Raw genomic sequence first — 12,416 nt, 5'->3', positions numbered from 1 at the left:
ATTCGCCTGGTCATACCAAGATATGCCTGGGCTGGATACAGACATTGTGGTGCATCGGTTACCTCTTCGAGAAGAATGCCCGTCAGTCAAACAGAAGCTTCGCAGAACAAGTCCTGATATGGCTGTCAAGATCAAGGAAGAGGTTCAGAAGCAGTGGGACGCAGGTTTCCTAGCTGTTACCAGTTACCCACCGTGGGTTGCCAACATCGTTCCAGTGCCAAAGAAGGATGGCAAAGTCAGAATGTGTGTCGATTACCGAGACTTGAACAGGGCGAGTCCGAAAGACGATTTCCCATTACCTCACATCGATGTATTGGTGGATAATACGGCTCAATCCTCGGTATTCTCTTTCATGGACGGTTTCTCAGGCTACAATCAGATCAAGATGGCGCCAGAGGACATGGAAAAGACGACATTCATTACACCTTGAGGCACGTTCTGCTACAAAGTGATGCCATTTGGGCTGAAGAATGCCGGTGCTACCTATCAGAGGGCAATGACGACTCTCTTTCATGACATGATGCACAACGAAATCGAAGTGTACGTGGATGATATGATTGCGAAGTCGCAGACGGAAGAGGAGCACCTGGTAAATCTACAGAAGTTGTTTGACAGACTGGTCAAATTCAAGCTGAGGCTGAATCCGAACAAGTGCACGTTTGGAGTGAGATCCGGGAAGCTCTTAGGCTTCATTGTCAGTGAGAAAGGGATTGAGGTTGATCCAGCTAAAGTCAAAGCTATTCAAGAGATGCCTGAACCGAAGACGGAAAAGCAAGTCCGTGGGTTTTTAGGGAGGTTGAACTACATCGCAAGGTTCATATCTCATCTAACTGCCACATGTGAACCAATTTTCAAACTACTCAGAAGGAATCAGGCGATCAAATGGAATGATGACTGTCAGAAAGCTTTTGACAAAATCAAGGAGTATTTACAGAAACCTCCAATCCTTATCCCTCCAGTGCCTGGGAGACCACTGATCATGTACCTATCAGTCACCGAGACTTCGATGGGGTGTGTATTGGGGCAGCATGACGAGTCTGGTCGAAAAGAGCATGCCATATACTACCTAAGCAAAAAGTTTACCGACTGTGAAACAAGATATTCACTGCTCGAGAAAACTTGCTGTGCTTTGGCCTGGGCTGCTCGCCGACTAAGGCAGTATATGTTGAACCATACTACTCTGTTGATTTCTAGGATGGATCCAGTCAAATACATCTTTGAGAAGCCAGCTCTCACCGGACGTGTTGCCCGTTGGCAGATGATCTTAACGGAATATGACATTCAGTACACGTCACAGAAGGCCATCAAAGGTAGTATTTTGTCCGATTATCTCGCCGAACAACCGATCGACGATTATCAGCCTATGATGTTTGAATTCCCTGATGAAGACATCATGTATCTGAAGATGAAAGACTGTGAAGAGCCGCTTGTTGAGGAAGGACCGGATCCTGATGACAAGTGGACACTGATGTTTGATGGGGCTGTGAATATGAACGGTAACGGTGTTGGGGCAGTGTTGATCAATCCCAAAGGTGCTCATATACCTTTCTCTGCCAGGTTGACTTTTGATGTCACCAACAATGAAGCTGAGTACGAGGCTTGTATCATGGGGATAGAAGAAGCCATTGATCTGAGGATCAAAACACTCGACATATTTGGAGATTCAGCTCTAGTGATCAATCAGGTCAATGGAGATTGGAATACGAATCAGCCGCATTTGATTCCGTATAGAGATTACACCAGAAGAATACTGACGTTCTTCAAAAGGGTGAAGTTGTATCATGTCCCGCGAGACGAAAATCAGATGGCTGATGCCTTGGCTACTTTATCCTCCATGATAAAGGTTCATTGGTGGAATCATGTGCCACATGTTGCTGTGAATCGACTTGAGAGGCCTGCATATGTGTTTGCAGCCGAGTCTGTTAATGCTATTGATGATAAGCCGTGGTATTATGACATCAAGAACTTCCTCAAGACTCAAGAGTATCCTGAGGGTGCGTCGAAGAATGATAAGAAGACCCTGAGAAGGCTTGCTGGAAGCTTTTATCTGAATCAGGATGATGTGCTATACAAGCGGAACTTTGACATGGTCTTGCTCAGATGCGTGGATAGACACGAAGCAGACATGTTAATGCAAGAAGTGCACGAGGGTTCGTTTGGTACCCACGCTGGTGGTCATGCAATGTCGAAGAAATTGCTGAGAGCCGGATATTATTGGATGACTATGGAATCCGATTGCTTCAAATATGCTCGGAAATGCCATAAGTGTCAAATCTACGCTGATAAGGTGCATGTACCACCAAGCCCGTTGAATGTCATGAACTCGCCTTGGCCGTTCGCCATGTGGGGCATTGACATGATTGGGAGGATAGAGCCAACTGCTTCTAATGGACATCGCTTCATCTTGGTTGCGATCGATTACTTCACCAAATGGGTGGAAGCAGCTTCCTATGCCAACGTCACCAAACAAGTGGTTGCCCGGTTCATCAAGAAAGAAATCATCTGTCGTTATGGAGTTCCCGAGAGAATCATCACTGACAATGGTTCGAATCTCAACAACAAAATGATGAAAGACTTATGCAGAGATTTCAAGATTGAACATCACAATTCTTCTCCTTACAGACCAAAGATGAATGGTGCTGTAGAGGCAGCTAACAAGAATATTAAGAAGATTGTGCAGAAGATGGTCGTTACGTACAAGGATTGGCATGAGATGTTGCCTTTCGCTTTGCATGGGTACCGTACCTCAGTACGTACGTCGACCGGGGCAACCCCCTACTCCCTTGTGTATGGTATGGAAGCAGTCCTACCTGTTGAAGTGGAGATCCCTTCTCTGAGGGTATTATTGGACGTCAAGCTAGACGAAGCCGAGTGGATTCGTACAAGGTTTAATGAGTTAAGCCTTATCGAAGAAAGACGGTTAGCAGCTGTGTGCCATGGGCAGTTGTATCAGAGAAGGATGAAGCGAGCCTTTGATCAGAAAGTGCGTCCTCGGACATTTCAAACTGGCGATCTAGTTTTGAAGAGGATCCTTCCTCCCGGTACAGATAACAGGGGCAAGTGGACTCCTAATTACGAAGGTCCATATGTTGTGAAGAAGGTTTTCTCCGGTGGAGCCTTGATGCTTACAACAATGGACGGTGAAGACTTTCCTTCCCCTGTCAACTCAGATGTAGTCAAAAAATACTTCGCATAAATTGACCCGCTGGACAAAAAGAACAAAAGAGTCCAGGCAAAAATGGGCATCCCGGCGAACCAAAAAACAGAAAAAAAAGGTTCGGGCAAAAGTTAGGGATAAAAATGAAAAAATTGTACACCCGGTAAGTCGAAAACCCGCAAGGGTGGCTTAGGCAAAAATGGGTATCCCGGTGGATTGAAAACCCGAAAGGGCGATCCAGCCAAAAGAGGGATTAAAGCGAAGACTACAGTCTGAGTCATCTGTACTTCGTCATGCTTCGTCAGTTGCCATCTCGAAAGATGTGATCGGTCCAGTCAGTCTTCTCAGAAAGCAAGGAATTGGGAGGAAACTGATGATCTATGAGTTATAACAGAGTTGGGAAACAGTGAATGCCGTGTTCACATTGCCATTAGGATAGTTTATTTTTCCTTTTGTGCGCAATTACCTCTTTCTAGGAATTGCTTCTCAATGTATTTGCCTCTTCAGGCACACTTTCAATCAATAAAAGTCGTTATTCAGATAAATTGCTCTCTTGTTTTTACTTTTACTGTTTTGTTTGCAAAAACGTCCGAATTTTTGATAAACATTGCATACAAAAACATGAAGGCTACACAATGACGTGCAGAAGGATTAAAACATTTGAAAATCATTTTGAATGTTGAGGACACTTGAGCGCATCTTGTCCATATACTCCCTGGGGCATCTGTTGTTCCGATTTGCAGGTCGTCACCTGTGAATATTTTCCCCAGTAAGGTCGTCACATGTGAGCATTCCCCAGCAGTGCTTTTCCCCAGACAGAATCATTCTCCTAGCTGGTTTTGTTTGAGCCTTCCCCAGCGAAGCAATCATTTCTCCAGCAGAGTTCATCCCACCAGTGGATTGGACAGGTGTCCGTAGCAGGTCGATATCTGCATCCCCAGCTGAGTTATTTTTACTTGTGAACATTGTGGGTCGTCCCCGGCAGAGTAACAGATATCCCCCGAAGCAGAGTTCATCATATCTGAGGATTGTGCGAGCCTTGTCCCCAGAGAGTTTCTCGGTTTATCTTCCCCAGCGGAATAGTGATTTCCTCAGCAGAGCAATTATTTCCCCAAGCGAATTTTTTGTGGATTCATTGGGCTATTCTCCAGCAGTTTACCGCGGTTTCCCCTAGCAGAGTTGTTTTCTTACTCCCCAGCAGTTGTATTGCCTCCCCCAGTGGAAGTATCTTGAAGATTCCTCAGCACAGTCGTCCTGTGTATCTCTCCCCGCAGAGTTCTCATCATATTGCATTGCATATAGTAGTCATTGCATCCTCAAAACTGCGTAGCATTTCCATCCCATATGGAGCATTACGCCATAGAAAAATTCAAACATATGCATTCATGTGTTCAAAACCACATCAGACCGTATCCCCGACAGAGGCAGGTCATTTTGTTCAACATCAGCACCAAGTCTGCTACAGTTGCTTCGACAGCATTCAGAATTGATTATCCCCACAGAGGTTTATTTCCTCACCCGATAGTGACAGAGGTTTATTTCCTCACCAGATGGTGACAGATAGTTTGTTTCTCCCCAGTGAGATCCTCCAGCAAGTGATCAGTCTTGCCTTGATATATCCCAGATATCGTTCTTGTGATACCAGTAAGTGTCATGTCAACACCCGCGTGTGTCTTCATTTGTTTGGTGTCGGTAAACGCCATTGTTTCGGTGTCGGTAAACATCGAGTTCCACCCAGTCATCGGTAAATGTCTGGTCATTTTTGGTGTCGGTAAACGCCACTGCTTCGGTGTCGGTAAACATCGAGTCCTCTTTTCAGTCATCGGTAAATGTCTGATAAATCCCCAACAGAAATCCCCAGTAGAGTCATCTGTAAATGTCCTACCTGGTTCCCAGTTGCAAATGTTTGTTTGTCTCTCACCAATAATTTTCTCATCCCAGTCATCGGTAAATGTCTGGTCATTCTTTGTTCTCTTGTTAATAAAATCAAAATCCCCAGAAGTCGTCGGTAAACGTCTTGTCTGGTATCACCACGAAGATTTTGTTCCTCCCCAAGCGGAGATGCCATCGGTAAATGGCCCAGTTTTCTTCGATATCGGTAAATATCGAATTCCCAGTTGCAGCAGCCATCGGTAAATGGTCTTGCTAAGTTGGCATCGGTAAATGTCCAGTTTCTTTGAAGCCACCATCGGTAAATGGTCTTGCTTCCTTCCTACATCAAGTTGTTCTCCCAGCAGCCATCGGTAAATGGTCTGGCTGAAGTTGATATCGGTAAATATCAAGTTTTAACCATCGGTAAATGGTTCTGTTTTTCTTAAGTTGTTTTCCCAGCAGCCATCGGTAAATGGTCTGGCTGAAGTTGATATCGGTAAATATCAAGTTCTAACCATCGGTAAATGGTTTTGTTTTTCAGAAATTTGTTTTCCCCAGCCGCCATCGGTAAATGGCCCCGCTGAAGTTGATATCGGTAAATATCAAGTTTTAACCATCGGTAAATGGTTTGCTTTTCAGAAGTTTGTTTTCTCCAGCCGCCATCGGTAAATGGTCGTGCTGAAGTTGATATCGGTAAATATCAAGTTTCCAGTTCTTCAACCATCGGTAAATGGTTTTGCTTTTCTGAAGCTGTCGTGCAGTTTGTCATCGGTAAATGACGTGGTTCTTGTATTATATCCAGTCGGTGCAAATTTCTACGGTTCTTTGGTATTCAATCCCTGTTTACCCTGAAAGTCTGACAGCCGTTGCTATCATCCGTTCGGGTTCCCAGCTGATTGAATAGGGGCAGCTGTAGCACCTCAAATTTGCACCTATCATTGTACATACATTTTCATATTAAGTCATAGCATATCATGATCCATTGCATAGCATTTGCATTGTCCTCAGTTGCCTCAAGAGCAAGCAAGCAAAGGTATTTCTCAAGGAGCAGAGGCTCTAGGTTTTATCCAACAAGTTCACATGACTTGGAGGTCTATTTGAAGTGTTCAAGTCAAGGGTTGAGGGCTCAAAGGTCATCAGTCAATGCACAGACAGGCAGAAACCCTAGAAAGTCAACAGTCAGTCAAAGCAGTGGATGGTGGCCATTCTTATGGAATTTGGACACCATGATCAATAATCAAGATTTCATATGTCTTGGGACATCATTGGAAGTCAAGGTCTCAAGGAATTAGGGTTTGGAATTCATCAGAAGTGCACAGTCAGTCCAAAACCCTAGAAAAGTCAAAGTTGGTCAACTGTGGTTGATTCTATGGTTTTGATGGATGGAAATGGTTTGAGAGAGCTTATTCATGTCCTAATAGGCCTCATATGTCATGGCAATCAACATCATTGAAGAATTTGAAGTCAATCAGAAAATTTCCAGAAATAGAAAGTGGGCCTGTAATTTTAACTGCCAAAAATGGAAACTTCTTGATCTTCAACTTGCATCATGATACAAGCTTCAAATGAATTTTTGCCCAACATGAAAGTTGAAGATCTTGTTCTCCCATTTTCAAAAAGTCCAAGAACTCTCAAATCCCATGTGTGGTTGTCAAGATATGATCAATTCAATTTCAAAAATTTGTGAACTTCAAAGGGCCATATCTCTCAAACCACAAGGCCAAATTTGGTGGGGTTTTTTCCTACAAACCACATTTTTCATCCTCTTTCCAAAAATATAAATTTCACCCTCCAAAACCTTGCCAATCAAAATGGCATTTTTTGACCTATTCCATTAAAAATCAAAGTTTGACCAAACTTTGACTTTTTGATTCATTGACTTTTTACACAATTGGCCAATTGGGATTCACTTTATGTGCTATTTGAAACTTGCTCCAAGCCCTAAATCATGTTCATACCACCATTACACCACCATTTTGGATTAAAATGTAAATTTGGCAAATGTGCAAAATAGTTGGAAACAAGCAAGGCAATGTAGCATTTCTTCAGCAGACCAAAAACAGCAATTATGTTGGTCCTTGGCAGCATAACTAAGGCCCAAAATCGTGCCAAATTCACACCTCCATACTCACTTGTGCACAAACTTAGCAATTGGCATTTTGGTTCATTAAATTAAGCTTGGTTTAGGATATGATTAAGGACTTTAAACAGAAATATAAGAGCAACTTTTCTGCTCATTTTACCCTAGACATCGCAGCTGCAACATCTAAAAAACCTCTCACTCTCCCATTGTGCATTTTGGCAAGAACAGAATTTCTGAGAAAACCCTCAAAGCCCTAAAGCCTCTCTTGCTTCCTTCACTACTTGGACAACCCTTGGAAGCTATTTTGGACCTTATCCCTCAACTGTAAGCAGAGGAAGCTCACTGTTCTTTGGCAAGCTCTTTCATGGCAGAAGTTGATGCAAGCTAGCTCGTGCCTTCTAGATTTAAAATAGCTTCACCATCCTTCATTTCAAGACTAAAAGGACATCTGTTTTGATCCAAAGGAGCCAAACATCACTGCATCTTGGATTTCTTCAAAACTAAGTAAATTCTCGAATCACCTTTTTCTCCACGCCATGATATGCTTAGGGTAGATTCTTGTATGCTGAACATGTTGCAACTTAAATCATGCTAAGTGATCAATTATATTGAGAGAAATCTGGATTTCTTTTTTTATGTCCAAATGCATTTTCCATCGATTTGGTGTGGTCATGATGAATTGGAGAAAATGGATGTTACGTTATGCTTGTATTTGTGTTGCTGAAGCTTTTGGTATGCTTATTATCGTTTTCTGGAGAATTTGTTCATGGTCGATTTTTAGTGAAGATGGTGATACCCTGCTTGTTCATACCTTTAAACCTGCCCAGATTTCCCATGAATATGCTTGTTTTGATTGTTGGTTGAGGTTGCTTAATGATTGTTTCATGGCCATGATTATTTGTTGATGCTGTTGTTCCTGTTGATGTTTGACTGCACGATGGTGAATGCTCATGTTGCTGTTTGAAAAACCCTAAGGGTTTCTAAACCCAGAAATCTGGATGATGATTGGCTGTTGTTTTTCGTTTTACTGTTCCATTGAAAATGAGCCAACCACAACATTTCCCGTGTCCTTCCCAAACGCAGCGTTTGGTTTAATGAAACGCTATATTACAAATTTGCCACTGCGTTGACCATGTTTGACCACTCTTGCCATGTTATGTGATCATGTTGCATCCAATAATCACTCAACTTTGAAAATTCATTTCTCTCTCAATTTTCATCCAAAAATCATGAGATTTTTTCCATCATCTTCACAAGAATGTCCTCTATTTTATTGTGATTTTTAATTAATTTTTCACTGGCTGGATTTTAAAAGATAATTGGTTTTCTAACTTGTATGCCAAATTGATACATTGTGCCATTCCTTTTGTGAAATACTCATGTTGTATCCAATACCTTTGAAATTTTTTGTGGTAAAACTAGACATGCTCACCTTCATTTCCATATAAAGTTTGTGCATTTATCATTTGTGGATTGAGAGTTATGATTTTCTGAAGTTATGTGTTACATTTGGTGTCACACTAATGATATGCATTTTCTTGATTTTAAATGACATGCTTCCTTACATCCAAATGACCCCAAATTTTGCATGATCCCTCCCTTACATGTCTAGTTCATGTGTGATTTTTCCTGGAATTAATTGTGCTGTTTTCCATTTATTTGAGAATTTTCTTCCCTGCCTAGTCAAATGTTGACTTTTTGTGATACATGTTGCCAAATCCTTTGTGAAATTCTCATACCATATTGTATGATCATGAAATTTCATATGTGATAACTAGACATCTTGAGCTTTGCATTGGTGTTAATTTCATTCATTTCTCATCTGTTTTCAAATTGATATGATTTTTTGAAGTTGACCCATGTTTGTTGACTTTCATTGTGCTTACTTGAAATTATGTTGACTTCTTGATTTTAATTGACTGCCTTCCTCTCATCCAAATGCCATGAAATTTTACATGTCTACCATGTTAGATGTTAGGATTGAGTGTGATTTATTTGATGATTTTTGAGATTGTTTGAGTTGACTTTTGAATGAGGTCTTGCTGTTGACCTTTTGTATGCTTCCTTTGCCATGCTTTGCTTTCTTTTGTATATGAAATGATAATAATGCATGATTTGAATGTGGGCCCAATTGTGATAGCTTCCTAAATGTTTGACTTTGACTTTGGTTGACTTTTCTCTGCTGTTTTGACTTTTTCTTTCATCCTTGACCCTAGGCTAGTCCTAGTGGTCTTTTGAGCTTACAATTGAGTTCTTGTTTCAGGTTAAGCACCAATGCCTCAAAGATCATTCAAACTTGTTTGAACTTGATTGTTTACTATATGCTAACCTTTGTTTTGTAGGTTCGGCTCATTGTGTTTGAGTTTTGTGCCTTGCACAGTTGATCATCTGTTTTGTTTGTGAATCCCATTCCTTTGCTTTTAACTGTTTAATTGCATACTGATTTGTTTGATTTTTCTCAGGTACCCTTTAGTTGCTTTTTGCTTGCTTTGCTATTTAGCAATTGCTTTTGAGGTATAATTACTCTCTCTTCATGTAGTCTGGAGACCCGGTCTGTTATTTGACCGGGCAAACTGTCTGAAGTCCTCCTTAAGAGGCAATGCCTGTGTATGTTTAATTTGTCCTTGTACAGAGTCAAAGACCTCTTAAGTGAAGAGGCAATTGGCAGAACCCAAGGGATAAGTAGCCTATCCCCTGCTATTCAGTGTGTCTTCTGTTTTGCTCACACCATTGTGTTGATGCATCTCAGATAAAAACCCAAGATCTTGTGCAATTGCACAGTTGAGTCAGTACCAAATGTGTAGAAGGGTTCCCACTTTCTGAACCCACACATTCTTGTCAAATGCTCTCCCAGGCCAGGGATAGAAGCAATGAGGCACACCCCTCATCTCCTTTCATCTGCTTCACCTTAGCCCCTCAATGGCAAGGTTAAGAGCACACTTACCCTATTCCAGTTGGCCCTAGTGCCTAACCCTTGTGTGAGCCTCTTGTATGCATATAGAGTGTGCTTCCTGTGATTGCTTGTTTGCTTTGCCTCTTTAGGTGTAGCTTGGACTTGCCCTTGTGCAAGGTAGGTTGTGCTTGATTTGCTTCCTGTGCAAGTCAAGTCTGTGTGGCTTACATCCTGTGTGAGCCATGCTTAGAGTTGTTTGGCCGAACTACGGCAACTCTGATTCTCACGTTCAGGTGAGATACGTAGGCACGAGACGCGATGTCTTGCCGAGTTTGACTAACCACTAACATCTAATTTCTTTTCTCTCACCCCTGTTGTGATTGAGATATCCCTTTTCTCTTGCCCTAGTTGCAATCGAGACCCTTGCTTCCTGTGCAAGCCGTGTCTAGGATAGGTTGGCCCTTGTGCCATTTAGCTAGAAACCTTAACTTAGGGTTGACTTTTGCATGACAACATCTAGGCTCGAGTCGTAGTCTCCCTAGAGTTGTGTCTCCCTCTGTTATCTGGTTAGGCTAGAACCTTTGTCCCTGCGTAGGGGAACTACATCGCCCTGATCTTCACACCAGATGAAGTATGTAGGCAGGAGATTGAGCTGATCTCTCCGGGCGCCTTTTCTTTTCTTTCGTGTGAGTTGTTTGACAGTTGCTAGGCCCGAGTGCTTGACTCCTTAGCAATTTGTCGCCCTTTTTCTTTTTCACCCTTTGTGTCTTAACCACCCGTGTGTGTGTTCTGGTTGGAGTCCGACATAAGTCCAGCGATTGGCAGTTGGTTTCCTGCGTGTGTTTAGGTTCGGATGCTGACATAAGTCCAGTGATTGGCATTCAGGCTCCACGTTTGCCTTTGCCTGTGTTTGTTTGTGTGCGTGTCAGCCGAGCTACGAATGCTCTGATTCTTCTCTCGTCCGAGAAGATACGTATGCATAGGATGCGACATCCTAGCGAGCATGTGTCGTTTCCCCAGTCCGAACTACTTCGACTCTGATGTCTATGCCTGATAGACTAAGTAGGCCCAGGATGCGACATCCTGCCGAGTCAGTTTCAGTCAGTTTCTTCTGTCTCTTTTCAGCCAGTGTGTGAGTATTTGAGCAGTGTTTTTAGCAACCAATTTTCCTTCCTTTTATGCGTGGATCCCGTAGAGTACTACGGATGCGTAGGGTGCCTAACACCTTCCCTTCGCATAACCGACTCCCGAACCCATCCTCTTTGGTCGCGAGACCATGTTCTTTCCCAGGTTTACTCTGAGCGTTTCCTTTCCCTCTTTTGGGATAAATAACGCACGGTGGCGGCTCTGTTGTTTCTTTCTTTTCCCGCCGGTTTTTCGCGTGATGCGACACCGGGGACTTTTATTCAATCGATATCGTAACTCTTCCGTTACGCTGTAGAGACTAAGGTTTCTTTTTCCTTCTATTCTTTCTTTCGTTGATTTGTATGCCACGCACTCGCTCTCAAGGCGAACCGCTCTATTTACGAATCAACGATATCGAACTATATCTCCGAGTCTTACGACGAATTCGGGAATATCGTGCTGAAAACAATCTCCCTCCTATAAACCTTCCTGATATCAAAAACATTTTTCCTTCTTTAACCGAGATGGCAGAACCAGCTCGTGCTCTTAGAGATTACGCCGCTCCATCGCAAGATGAGCCGCATTCAAGTATTGCTCCGCCCGCAATCGAAGCAAACAACTTTGAACTTAAACCTTCGTTGTTGCAGGCTGTGCAACAGAACCAATTCTCTGGAAATCTTACCGAAGATCCAAACCTTCATTTATCCGTATTTGTTCAATACGCTGATACTGTTAAAGCTAATGGTGTCACTTCAGAGGCAATTCGACTTCGTCTTTTTCCTTTCTCATTAAGAGATAGCGCTAGAAGATGGCTTCAATCTCTCCCTTCCAACTCAGTCACCACATGGAACGAGTTGAAGAAAGTTTTTCTTGCCCGATATTTTCCACCAAGCAAAACAGCTATGTTAAGAGCCCAGATAAACGGATTTAAACAGAAAGACAACGAGTCTCTTTTCGAAGCATGGGAAAGATACAAAGACATGATGAGACTTTGCCCACACCATGGTTTGGAAGACTGGTTAGTAATTCACACATTTTATAATGGTCTCTTATACAATACAAGGTTAACAATAGACGCCGCTGCAGGTGGTGCACTAATGAACAAACCTTATGCTGATGCTTACCAGCTTATCGAGAGCATGGCCCAAAACCACTATCAGTGGGGAACCGAACGAACAACAGTGGAAAAACCTCAACCGAAAACTGGCATGTACGAGATAAGTAACCTTGATCACGTTAATGCAAAAGTGGATGCTTTGGCCCAGAAGATTGAAAGTTTAAACGTA

General features: G+C 42.5%; 1 pseudogene; it reads right to left on the bottom strand.

Moving 5' to 3' along the window:
- Nucleotides 1–12,039: 12,039 nt before the first annotated feature.
- On the bottom strand, nucleotides 12,040–12,139 carry LOC127109046 (uncharacterized; annotated as a pseudogene).
- Between the last annotated feature and the right edge of the window lie 277 nt (nucleotides 12,140–12,416).

This window comes from Lathyrus oleraceus, chromosome 7 (genome assembly GCF_024323335.1).
Source record: "Lathyrus oleraceus cultivar Zhongwan6 chromosome 7, CAAS_Psat_ZW6_1.0, whole genome shotgun sequence".
Lineage (NCBI taxonomy): Eukaryota > Viridiplantae > Streptophyta > Magnoliopsida > Fabales > Fabaceae > Lathyrus > Lathyrus oleraceus.
Note: the sequence above shows the minus strand (reverse complement) of the source record. Positions and strands in the feature narration are given on the sequence as shown.